At 41.3% G+C, this 12209-nt stretch overlaps 1 protein-coding gene across 1 annotated transcript in view; it reads right to left on the bottom strand.

The window, feature by feature from the left end:
• Window positions 1-12209, bottom strand: part of LOC308152848 (uncharacterized protein) — a gene marked incomplete at both ends in the record, with an annotated part of 142024 nt that overhangs the window by 74010 nt on the left and 55805 nt on the right. The window lies entirely within an intron of this gene.

The raw sequence follows: 12209 nt of genomic DNA, 5'->3' as shown, positions 1-12209 counted from the left end.
CAGCCTGTTTTAAACAGTTTTGTGATTGGTCCGAATTTAGCGGGACATTTGGATTTCCTCTCTCTCTCTCTTCGCCCGTCGCCGGTCCCTTTAATCCCATACGTATCCTAATCGAAAATGCAACATCAGCGACGACTGTGGGTTATTGCATTTACTGCTGTTCTCTGGTTCATGTTCTTATACCAGTGCTCAGTATAGAGTATTTTAAATGAACATTTGTAATGTAGTCTCTGATGTTTATGGTAAATTAAATCAGCCTATTTTGTGAAACAAATAATGTTCCCGCAAATGGGTTAACGGAGCATTCTCGCACCTAACGTGCAAGCACCTAGCTTCGAACTATTTATAGCAATATGCGCGGGGCAAAAATAATCTATTGCCTCTAAAATCACCACGAACAGAACGGCGGAGGTACGGGTAAACAGAGCTCATGTTGGTGTCCTCAAAGGTAAGAGTTGGTTTTCTTTAACTCAACTGATAGCATTACCTTGCTGTTGTTGTTTACCGAATGCTCCATCTGACTGTCACACTGTGATTTTACTAAACAGTTAATGAGTAACGTTAGCCGGTTTTGTGCGTGTACTCATGTAGGCCTACCTCGTATTGATCTTTCTGTGTGTGTGTGTGTGTGTGTCATGCGCGTTCCGCATGTTCCGCTGCAGCTGTAGGATATATTGGTATTTGATCACCTTCTATATAAAATCACCTGCTCGGCTTTAATGACTTAACCGCTATTTAAGAAATTATAATTGTTGCCACCCTCTAGTTTTTGGTGAAATTACGTCTTTGTTCGCTCCGCGCGCGAAAAATGACCGCTCCGCCACTAATGTGAACAATCCTGGAGGAAACACTGCTAACTAGACAGGTACAATCCTGCAAGCACACTAATAAATAAAAAGTCACCTGTGGTCTGTTTCTTAGCAACAGCTTATAAGCTACATTAAAATGTACATGTTCATGGTGTAAACCAAAGGGGAGGTGTTACATTTATAGGCTACCTTTTAGAATAGAGTTATGTTACATTAGCTTAAATGACAAACCCTAACCCATTCATAATTGAAATAAAACTATACATTTGCTTTTAATCTTCAGTACCCTGTGCACATCCAACACCCAAATTAAATCACAAAACCCAGAAGGTGAGTGAAGTTTTTCTCCTCATGTTGCTACTCAGTAATTTAGTATTTCTTTATAAGTACAAAGTAATTAGAGATAGCCTATTGTAATCAGATAGTGATGCTGTTACAGTTTATGAACAGTCTCTATTACACTTGTGGAATAACAACCACTCAGCTCCCTTACTGTGCAATATCTAAGGAATGTAGGGATGCACCGAATGTTCGGCAGCCAAAGTTATTCGGCCAAAAATAGCACATTTGGTGTTCGGCCGAATGTGTGAAAGGGCCGAATGTTCACCGAATACAAGACTGTGAATGAGATGAGCATTAGGTGATGATTGCCTACTGCCAAGTCATATAATTACAGCAAACATGTGGGCAGTTTGGCATCTGTTCTCTTAACAACGAGAGGCACATTCTGATATTATGGGTGTGTTCTCACTAGAACATTTGCTTCACTTGAAACGGAGTTTAGGATAAAATTTGCTTTGCTCTGCTTCGTTTGGAGCGGTGAGAACGCGCATTCGAAGTCGCTCCCGCAGCAAACAACCAACGGATGCTCCGCTTGAAAAGGGTGGTGTAACAACTCAATAAAAACGCTTTACATGTGTAATTAATGTTACTGCACAGGCATAAAACAGACAAAATCCAGTGCAGCTATCATAGACAATAGTTTAATTCAGGGCATGACTTTTGAGAATATTCAACTTACATTAGGTTTTCTGAAGTCAGTCTGGGCAACATTGTTGTGGCAAGAGGCTCATTCCTGAAATGTAATTGAACACACTTCATTAAAATGCCAATATATCATACTATCCCATGTGGCTTAATCTTCAGAGCAGAGGTCCATTCCTAGAGGGCAGGGACATACGCATATTCAGCATTGTATAGAATGGAATGGAACGAGGAATGGTACTGCAGCGTTCGACATTAACGGTTGCCCTATTGCCCAGGGCAAGTAAAAGAAAATAGCGGTACGCTGTTTTGTTTTTTTCGAATCTCGATTTCTCCTATCAGTTGCGGGCTGCCGCTCTCTGCCTTGGCTGAACCTCTCTGCCTGTTGGGAATGACGTCATTAGACGTAGCTTTTAGTTTGTTCATTCGAAACATGGTGGAAGGCTCGCAGCCAAAGTTAGCTAAATTAGATTATGAAAAAGATAATAGACGCAGAAACATATCCATGGGTGGAGAACGATACCACAATACCAGCTATGTACTGCACTGTCTGCAGACAATTCCCGGGCATGTGAACTAGGGGTGGGACAAAATATTGATCTGGCAGTTGCGCGCTGCAAAAACTGAAACGTCAAACTCTGCGGTGTAGTATCCTACAGATACAGAAACGTAGGTGCCTCATTGGCCACTGTTGTATGTAGCCGCTATGCGTCTGACTGTCTATCGTCTAACGAGGCATCTACTGTATGTAATAGCTATGGTATCCGGAGTGTAAAGTTGTATTTAATAATAATAATAATAATAATAATAATAATAATACATTAGACTTATATAGCGCTTTTCTAGACACTCAAAGACACTTTACAAACTGAAAAGATTGAGTAGTAATAATAAAAAGAAACAAAAGGTAAATAGAAGGTATAGGAAAGTATAGGGGCCTAATTGAGGTAGTTAAATGTTGGGAGGGTTTTGGCCTGTCTGATGTGGTTGGGGAGGGCGTTCCAAAGGGACGGGGCTGCGGCTGAAAAGGCCCCATCACCCCAGGTCCGGAGCTGGGTCCTGGTGGTCTTGAGGGTGGTTTGGTCATCAGACCTGAGGCAACGGGAGGGGGTGTGGAGGGGGACGAGGTCGGCAAGGTAGGAGGGGGCCAGATTGTTGATGGCTTTGTCAGTGGTGAGTAGGATTTTGAATTGGATCCTGTATTTGACCGGGCTGGTATTTGTCCAGGTTTGGAGGACAGGGGTGATGTGGTCACGGCGGCGAGTGGAGGTGAGCAGACGGGCAGCAGAGTTCTGGACGTATTGGAATTTGTTTAGGATGTTATTAGGCAAACCGTAGAGGATGCTGTTGCAGTAGTCGAGTCGGGAAGTTATGAAGGCGTCCTTGATGATGTAATCGCCTATGTAACACTCTATGACAAACAACGCCATTGGCTGATGGGAGTGCAGTGGCTGGGTTGGGTTCTAGAGTGACACAGATCTTCCTTGGTCCTCCTGGGGTTAGTTCATATTAGTAACATCTGCTGGCATGGGGTAATGGTTTATTACATGTTAATGAACATGTTAATTTAGTCGTAACAAGGACAATATTCAAGCGCTCAGGCTATGCCACAACGCCTGGTATCCATTCGTAAACTTTGTTTGAGAAAGCTGATAAAGTAGCATGTTATCTATTTAAAATGTGACAAACAATGTCAAACGAAATGCAACGTCATAGATTCTAAATGCACCTCGCTGCTGCTGAATATTAATGCACCCATTGATACTTTGCGCTCCGTGCCAGATAGTGCAAACAATGTGTTAACGTTTCTTTGTCTCAAGTGATGTCAAGGAATTGTGCATATGGGTCATTCTACAGAAACGGTGGCATTTGGAATTGCAAATATATTTTTACTTAATCAAAAATTAGTGTACAAAAAATACATTCACTCAAACCAGGAGGAGTAGTAACGGCAATGATAATTTACAGAACAAATGGGTTTTTACTAAATGTCCGCTGCAGTACCTTAAGCCACATGTCTTCAATCATATCAAAATCATTCAAATATCACATTTAATCAATATCTTTTTATTTTTTATTTTATTCCCCTTCGTATGAAATGAGTAACACCAGTGACATATTTAAAAGCCTTGTGTAGAATTTAACACATACATCGTCAAATCTATAACAAATGAAGAGAGACAGCAGACTGACCATGTGCATATGTTGATCACATGTCCTCCAATGACCTCTTGAACCAAAAAGTACTTCTAAAAGTTATTTCATTTCTTTCAAAATAAAAGTTTTGTGAGGCAGTAACACCAATGACATGAAATGGCGTGACCACTCTTACCATTATATTATTTATAATATTTAGTTGGTGTTTCAGCTTTTTAGGTTTTCTATTCCATAAATGTGACATTTGTGTTTACTTCATGACATTTAAAGTAGGAGAAAAATAAAAAAAATGTAACTCAAAATATGGTACTAAACTTCAATACATGGTCAGAGTGACAAGCAAATTGCTTGCACTTGGTATTTTATATAAATTATAAAAAACAAGAATTGCTCATTACATGACTCAAATATATGTTATTATGATAAGAACAATGTATATTTATCTAAAACATATATTACATGTGATCATTACGTTTATTTAAAGTATTTTGATTGCTGCAAAGGTGAGAGACAGGAATGCCACCGTTTCTGTAGAATGACCCATATACGTTATTCATATCTTGCAGTAAGTTCTATAGTATCTTGAAGTTGAAGTTTGTATGTAAACTTGAAGTTGTATGTAAATGTTCCAATGGTTTAGTATATGGTACTCTGGTAATTAAATTATGAAGCTACTCTTTCAATTAATGAGACAACTGAAAATATATTTTAATAAGTAAAATGCATAGTTTAATATTATCAGTATGTGTAACATTATGATACTGCTGGCTACTCTGTAGCCTCTTTTCTAAATAGGACAGAAATAAGTCTTCACATAGATACAATAGACATCTATAGTCCTTTAAACATTTTAACTCCTGCTTTCTGGGCAGTTCGGCCTTTTGGCAATTTATTTTGTATGAATGATGGCAGGCACACGTGGACAAGTTGCAGTCAGTGTGTGTGTGTATGTTAGAGACGAGTAAGAAAGATGTAGGCTAAAAAAAACATAATTCCTGCTTTTTGCCTTTATAGTGGTATCTTTTCTTCAGTTAACACAGATATTGTGATGTATCGTTGATGAATTGTCTTACAATGTATTGAATATCGCAGAATCCCTGTATCGTGATACCATCGGTATCTGGGGGCAAAATATTGTAGGGAAATAGTGCAGGGAAAGTAAAAATGTTGATGGGGCAAGTAGATTTGAGAAGTACTTGACCTGCAGGTCAAGTCTGAAACAACCTTAACGTCGAACCCTGTACTGTACTGTGTGTTTGACACCACTCCTCATTCCATTCATTACAATGAGCCCGTCCGACGATTTCTACCTCCACCAGCCTCCCCTCATTATATGTAATGTACTGAGTGGGATACACAGAGGAGTGTATGACAGTTCAATAACATTTTTGCTCTCAAACTTTCCTCTCACAAAACACAGTTAATAATACCTAAAATATGGTAACATCACAATGATAATAATACTATATTAATACACTCAACTCTGAATTTCCAATAAAATATAGTATCTAGCCGTATAGCATGCAAAGCAAAGAGCTTCCATCACGCCAACTGGCCAAAAACATCTGCTGATGAGATGTTAATGCAGATTAAGATTACAGTAACCTATTTCTTACCTAACTGTGTAGGCTCACACTTTGGATTCTTACCTTTCACGTGTCAACAGTAGAAGTCCGGGTCCCTCATATCACCTGGGCAGTTAACCTATAAGGAGAGAAAGTTTCTGGCTATTTACAAAGAAAACGAACTACTTCCTGTGGGGAAAAAACACACACAAACACACACACCTACAGCCCCCACCACACACACAACAATAAACTATTCTGCCGTGGTTGAACTGGCTATGACAGCAAGACAGTAACGCTTTGGTTTGAATAGAAGTATCTCCACCTCTTCACACATTCAATGTTCAGCTCATAGTCTGCATAAGGACATAATGACCCAGCAAACATGGAAAATATGATGACATTCCCATGGAAACGGGACAAACCTCTATATTATATTGTTATATACCTGTAGTCTGTAGCTTGCTAGATACATTAAACAATCCATGCCAAGAATGTCACTCAGTGTAAAATACGTGTAAATTGTAGCGAATATCTGCACCTTCAGCTAGCCAACTGACTCGACAGGTAGCATAGGTGATGATGGATAGATGGACTGTCACCGAATCGATATTATTCAAATACTTATGGAATCAATTACTTATATCAATTACTTATTGTTCAATTACTTAAGGGATATAATATATATTATATAATACAAACCTGGTAACAAAAGGCCGCGTTCGTAAATGAGCTCTGAGAGCGCCGGAGAGTCCACGTGTCTGCCTCTGGTCTAGATAACCTGCTCACGTGTCTGCTGAGCTACCTAGCAGCTCCTATGGTAATTGCACTGTTCGAAAAATAAAGGAAGTCATGATCAAACAAATAGCTAATTCAGTGACAGATAAGGTGTTTGTTTACATATCCTTAGTTTGTATAGGTATGTAGTGTGTGAGTATATCTATAAAAAATACCGTATTATTCCAGAACACAGAAGAATAGTTCGTCCAACGTCTGTGTGTATAACAGGAGCCGCGACCTGCAAGTTCAATCGGGTTCAATTGGGTTCAACCTGCAAGTTCAATTGGGTTGCCAGATGGGATCAACAATTCCAGCCTAACTACAGTCTAAGAATAGCTAAATCCACCCAAAACCAGCCCCAAACCTAGATTGTCAGAAAACCGCTATTTACTATTGGGTAGGTGCCCATTGGGTAGGAGGCCTGTATGTCTGTTGCCAATGATATTTGTAAAATAAAATGTGATCAAAAGTAACCCATTCGTCGGGAATACGCCCCATCTGGCAACCCTGGGTCAAATAATGTACTGCCTTTTAGCGACGCATGCGCACTGGCGCACCAGTTATGTGCACCCCTGCTCATATATATTTATTTGAATCCTGTTCTTTTACCAACTGCTAAGACAACAATATAGTAAGGTAGTTACTTTAGCTAGCTAAAGATATTGCCCCCCCAACATCATGTTCAGTCTGAGCGTCTCTTCAGTCTCGTGAAACTGCAATGGCAGACGGCAAAGCGACAGGAGCTCGACAACATATTGATGAATGATTAAAGATTCATTTATTCATGAGTCTGTCAGTGTTCTGATGCTATAAAAGATTGTAATTTAAGAAGATGAATGACTGAATCAAGTACTGCATACGACGAGCTGATTGCCTCTGATTGTAAGAGGTCGTAATAGTTGTATTAGTAAATGATCACTGATAAAAAGATGTTGGTGAGTGAAGCAGGAGCTGAGCTGTACCCAGGATTTCCCGTAAGGTAAGAGGAACGGGCGTGGGGACGCCGGGCCTGCTGGCCAGGTTATGAATCGAACATAACAAACCTGTCAATAGACCACATGCAGCACATTTACCTACAGCTGTTATTTTGGGAATCTACATGGTGAAATGCATTCTTAGACATGTCTACGTCGTCATGATTACAAAGATGCCACTTGAAATGCATAAAATCAAAGTTTATTCGTGTCTTACACACACAGGTTCGCCTGGTATTGACTGCCTGTAGCCAGGTCATGAATGGTCCCAGTATTCAGATGATCTGCTAAGTATATAAGTATATACTCATTGAGTCAAGGACCCCAATTGAAATAAGCCAGTGGCTTTCTTGGGTTTTTATCCTTTTAGTTGACCTTGTATGTAATATGTACTTTCATGTACCTACTTCTGCAAATCTTCTAATAAAGTTTTCAATCAATCAATCAATCCTGTTCTTTTACCAACTGCCAAGACAACAATATAGTTACTTTATCTAGCTAAAGGTATTGGGCCCCCAAATCATTTTACAACTTGTTTAGCTATTAAGTTCCGACGTTTCTGTCGAAGTAGTATCTAAGGTAGGGTGGCCATTTCCTTCACATCAAAAAGGAGGACACTTTACATACACAGAGACACGCAAGCCGATATTTGTTTGGTATGATCCCGTTTTTTATTTTAATGTGTTTTTCTGGTCACAGACTGGTTAGAGACTGGTAAGAGGCAGGTATGAGTCACAGTTGGGGCCTCAGCATGGGTTATTTTTATAAACTGGACACATTTTTGGAATATATATGGTTACTTTCTCGCCTTCATTTCTCAAACTTCATACAATGACGTGTTAACACATGTAGAGCCAAAATTACAGCTTTTAGCCAATGGAGGTTTAGAATGGAGGATTTAACATCCCCGCTCCAGGACCTGCTGGTGCAACATGTATTCTGGGATGCAGCATGCATAGCCTACTGCAGTGTAAACGGTCGGCTGGTACTGGCATACTTATTATGAATTTAGTAGGCAGTATGCAGTATATACTCATTGAGTATGCTAGTATGCAGTATGCTAGTATGCCATTCCGAACACAGCCATAGTCTGTGATTTAATTCAATAAACGTCTGCTTTTAACAAATTGCGCTGCACAGCCGTGCTCCTGGTTGCTGTAAGCGCCGAAGAGAGACGCAGAGTCAAGGGTAGGTGCAATAAGCCACGGCTTCAGCCTACACCTTTTTGGCCCTGATGTTATAAATTGTGACTATGTACATTTTCTTATATCTGTATTGTGAATTGTATAGGGGACCAAAATAAACATTCTCAATCAATCAAAAAAAAGAGAGACGCAGAGTGTAGGCCGAGCTTACCAGCCCCAGCAGGCCGAGCTTACCAGCCCCAGCAAGGCAGAACCGGTCCTGTATTATTATGGAGTTAATCTTGAGCCAAATTAAATCAAAAGCAAATAAATATTTTGTTATGAGCCAATGAGGGGGCTCTTCACGAGTGCTTCGCCAACCAATCAGGTAGCGGTATTGCCCTGCCTTCCCCTACCATCCTAGGTTCCGCAAATTCGCTGCCGGCGAAACATGCATTCTGGGATGCAGCATGCATAGCCTACTGCAGTGTAAACGGTCGGCTGGTACTGGCATACTTATTATGAATTTAGTAGGCAGTATGCAGTATATAGGCCTACTCATTGAGTATGCTAGTATGCAGTATGCTACAACTGTGATCCCATGAGCCATTTCCCAGTAAGTCAAATGATTGAGCCGGTATTTGAATAAGATAAACAGCTATGTAGACAACATTGTATCCAGCATTACAATTGGCATGCCCTTCATGGGACATCAGCACATTAGCTGTGTTGGTCCTAAATACCTTCTTTTTTTTTTTTACTTGATTTCATCAAGGTAAATTAAATGGTTTCCTAACACTAAGCCAAAAAAAACACTACATGTATGAGAAAGGACTTCATCAAATTATCATGTAATTCATAATCATGCACACCCCAGTTAAGTGTTGGATAAAAATGATAAATGCAGTACATGGTTTTGAACAGGAACATGCTGATAGGATGCCCTTATCCTTCCACTGTGGGTTCCAGGCCACTTTGTCCTGTGTGTAAGTGTACTATACCCATATATATATATATATATATATACAGAGCATAACTTTATGGTGAATGGTGAATGAATGGTGAATGGTGAATGGTCTTTATTGTCATTGCTATAGTACAGGTACCAAACAACGAAATTTGGGAGGGGTGACTCCCCTGGTGCTAGGAAAGAAAAAAAAAGGGAAAAAAAACTAAAAAGACAAGAAGGGAAAGGAGCTGGTTTACATAAATAAAGGCTATGTACACTATCCACTATACTATACTGTACAGATAAAACACTGTGCTGTACTCTATGCTATGCTATACCTATTCTAACATTTCCTATTTCTCTGCAACCTTATGTACCCTAGGGTTGTCATATTGCACATAGTGTTATTGCACATTCATTTAAAGTGTCTCAGTTTGCAGGCTTGAAATGTACACATTTGTGCCTCAGCACTACACCTGATTTTTCAATCCAGCAGCTGCCATCAATCCGTCCAGACTGTCCAGGGCCCAGAACCTAGGTCTTTGCTGTGTTCAGGGCCTGGATGGCCCTGGGGTAGAAGCTGAGCTTCAGTCTGTTTGTCCTTGCGAACATGGTCCTGTACCGCCTGTTCGAGGCAAAGTGTTCGTACCCAGGGTGGGATGGGTCTCTGGAGATCTTGGAGGCCTTCCTGAGGCAGCGTGTGTTGTACAGCTCTTCCAGAGAGGGGAGGGGGGCGCCGGTGATCTTCTGGGCCGTTCTCACGACTCTCTGTAGCGCATTCCTCTCTGCGGCTGTGCAGCTGGAGAACCAGTTGCAGATGCAGTAGGTGAGGATGCTCTCCACTGCGCAGCGGTAGAAGGCCACCAGTATCTCCTGTCTGGTGTGGTCCTTCCTGAGGACTCTCAGGAAGAAGAGCCGCTGTTGTGCCTTCTTGATGATGGCTGCTGTGTTGTTCTTCCAGGACAGGTCATCCTGTATGTGCACCCCCAGGAATCGGAGGGTTGAGACTCTCTCCACGCTCCCTCCGTCGATGAGCAGGGGCTGGACCTCAGATTTTTTCCTCCTGAAGTCCACGATGATTTCCTGGGTCTTTGACTGGTTCAGCAGCAGGTTGTTAACCTTGCACAGCTTGCTCAGCTGCTCTACCTCATCCCTGTACGCCGCCTCGTCCCCCCCCGAGATGCAGCCCACCACGGTGGTGTCGTCTGCAAACTTTACGATGGAGTTGCTGGGGTGGACGGGGGTGAAGTCGTAGGTGTAGAGGTTGTAGAGGATGGGGCTTAGCACGCAGCCCTGGGGGGACCCAGTGCTGAGTCTGAGGGCTGTGGAGGTGTGGGAGCCCACCCGCACCCTCTGGGGGCGGTCGGACAGGAAGTCCTTGATCCATGCACATATAGAGTGTGATAGTCCCAGGTCTAGTAGTTTGGTCACTAGCCTGTCTGGAAGGATGGTGTTGAAGGCAGAGCTGAAGTCCACAAAGAGCAGTCTCGCGTAGCTGTTTCCCCTCTCCAGGTGGGATAGAGTGGAGTGGAGAGTCGTCGCGATGGCGTCCTCTGTGGACCTGTGGGCTCTGTAGGCGAACTGGTATGGATCCAGGTTGGGCGGGAGGCGTGTGACTATGTGGGCCCGGACTAGTTTCTCGAAGCACTTCATGATGATTGGTGTGAGTGCCACCGGGCGGTAGTCGTTTAGGCAGCTCACCGTGCTTTTCTTCTTATATGCAACATATGACATCCACAGTAGTAGATTATAAAGACATACAATGTAGTTGAGCATTTCTCAGCTTTAACCTTCATATGCCATTTGTTTGTGAGTTTGTGTCTATTGTATTACCCCCAGTGTCCTTTTTGCTTATTGCACTAGGAAAGCCGTGAGGTGTCATAGGGCACCAGTGAGTACAAAAACAAATCTACCTTTGCACATGATCAAATGTCAGGACCCTCCTTTCATGACTTTTCCTAGATATGTGCGTTCTACCACCCAGCATCTTTACATTTTCAAAATCTAGTTAGTATAAAGCGTTTTTGCAGTATTTCTGTGTGTGTCTGTGTATTTGCCTTGGAATTCGGCTGCCATCTTTTTCTCCAAGGCTGCAATTCTCTTTTATATCAGCAGAGGTAGCAAGGGGACACACCTTGTGCTCAAACTTCAGGCTTCAGTGCTGAATTAGATACAGTGGATAAGACTGATACGTATGTAACATGAGCAACAGAGATAGTTCAGGATGATAACAAACAGTTCAGTATGACAGAGACAACTAATAGAAAGACAACTGTATGATTATAGAGTTTACATGTTCAAGGAAATATTGTATGATAATAGAAAGGTACACTTTAATTTAATTAAAGAAGTAACAAAGAACACATTTATTATCACAATTGCATTGTGTTCCATGTCTTTCTCCATTGAATAAATAATGCCTAGTTGAATGGCTAAACAAGACAACTGTCTGGACAGTACTGCTAGAATTATTCACCTTACCGCTGCACAGATAGACAAAGAGTATAAGTCCATTCTGTTAACATTAGGTCTACTCTGCTAACAAAGACTATTCCAGTTGATTTGTCAGTTGTTGTGCATTATATTTTTGTTGTGTTTGCAGTTTGCCCTTTAATAAGTTATATATACAAATAATTAAGTTATATATATTCTCATGCTAAAATCGACTGTAAATCCAGATTTTAAAGTTGATATTCTTCCCCGTGGAGCATGCCCCCATAACCTGTGCCCCACCCAAAAATGTTATCACCAGTGGTTATCACTGTGGTCAGCTATGACAGGTTTAGGCTAGTTAAGGATGACTCCAGGGTGCAACTGGTCTGAGTGACTTTTAATTAGTACATCTCTATCTCTCTCATTTTGGGAGG

This window comes from Nansenia antarctica, assembly GCF_963989245.1.
Source record: "Nansenia antarctica genome assembly, chromosome: 3".
NCBI classification, from domain to species: Eukaryota; Metazoa; Chordata; class Actinopteri; order Argentiniformes; family Microstomatidae; genus Nansenia; species Nansenia antarctica.
This window is presented reverse-complemented; position numbering and strand designations above follow the sequence as displayed.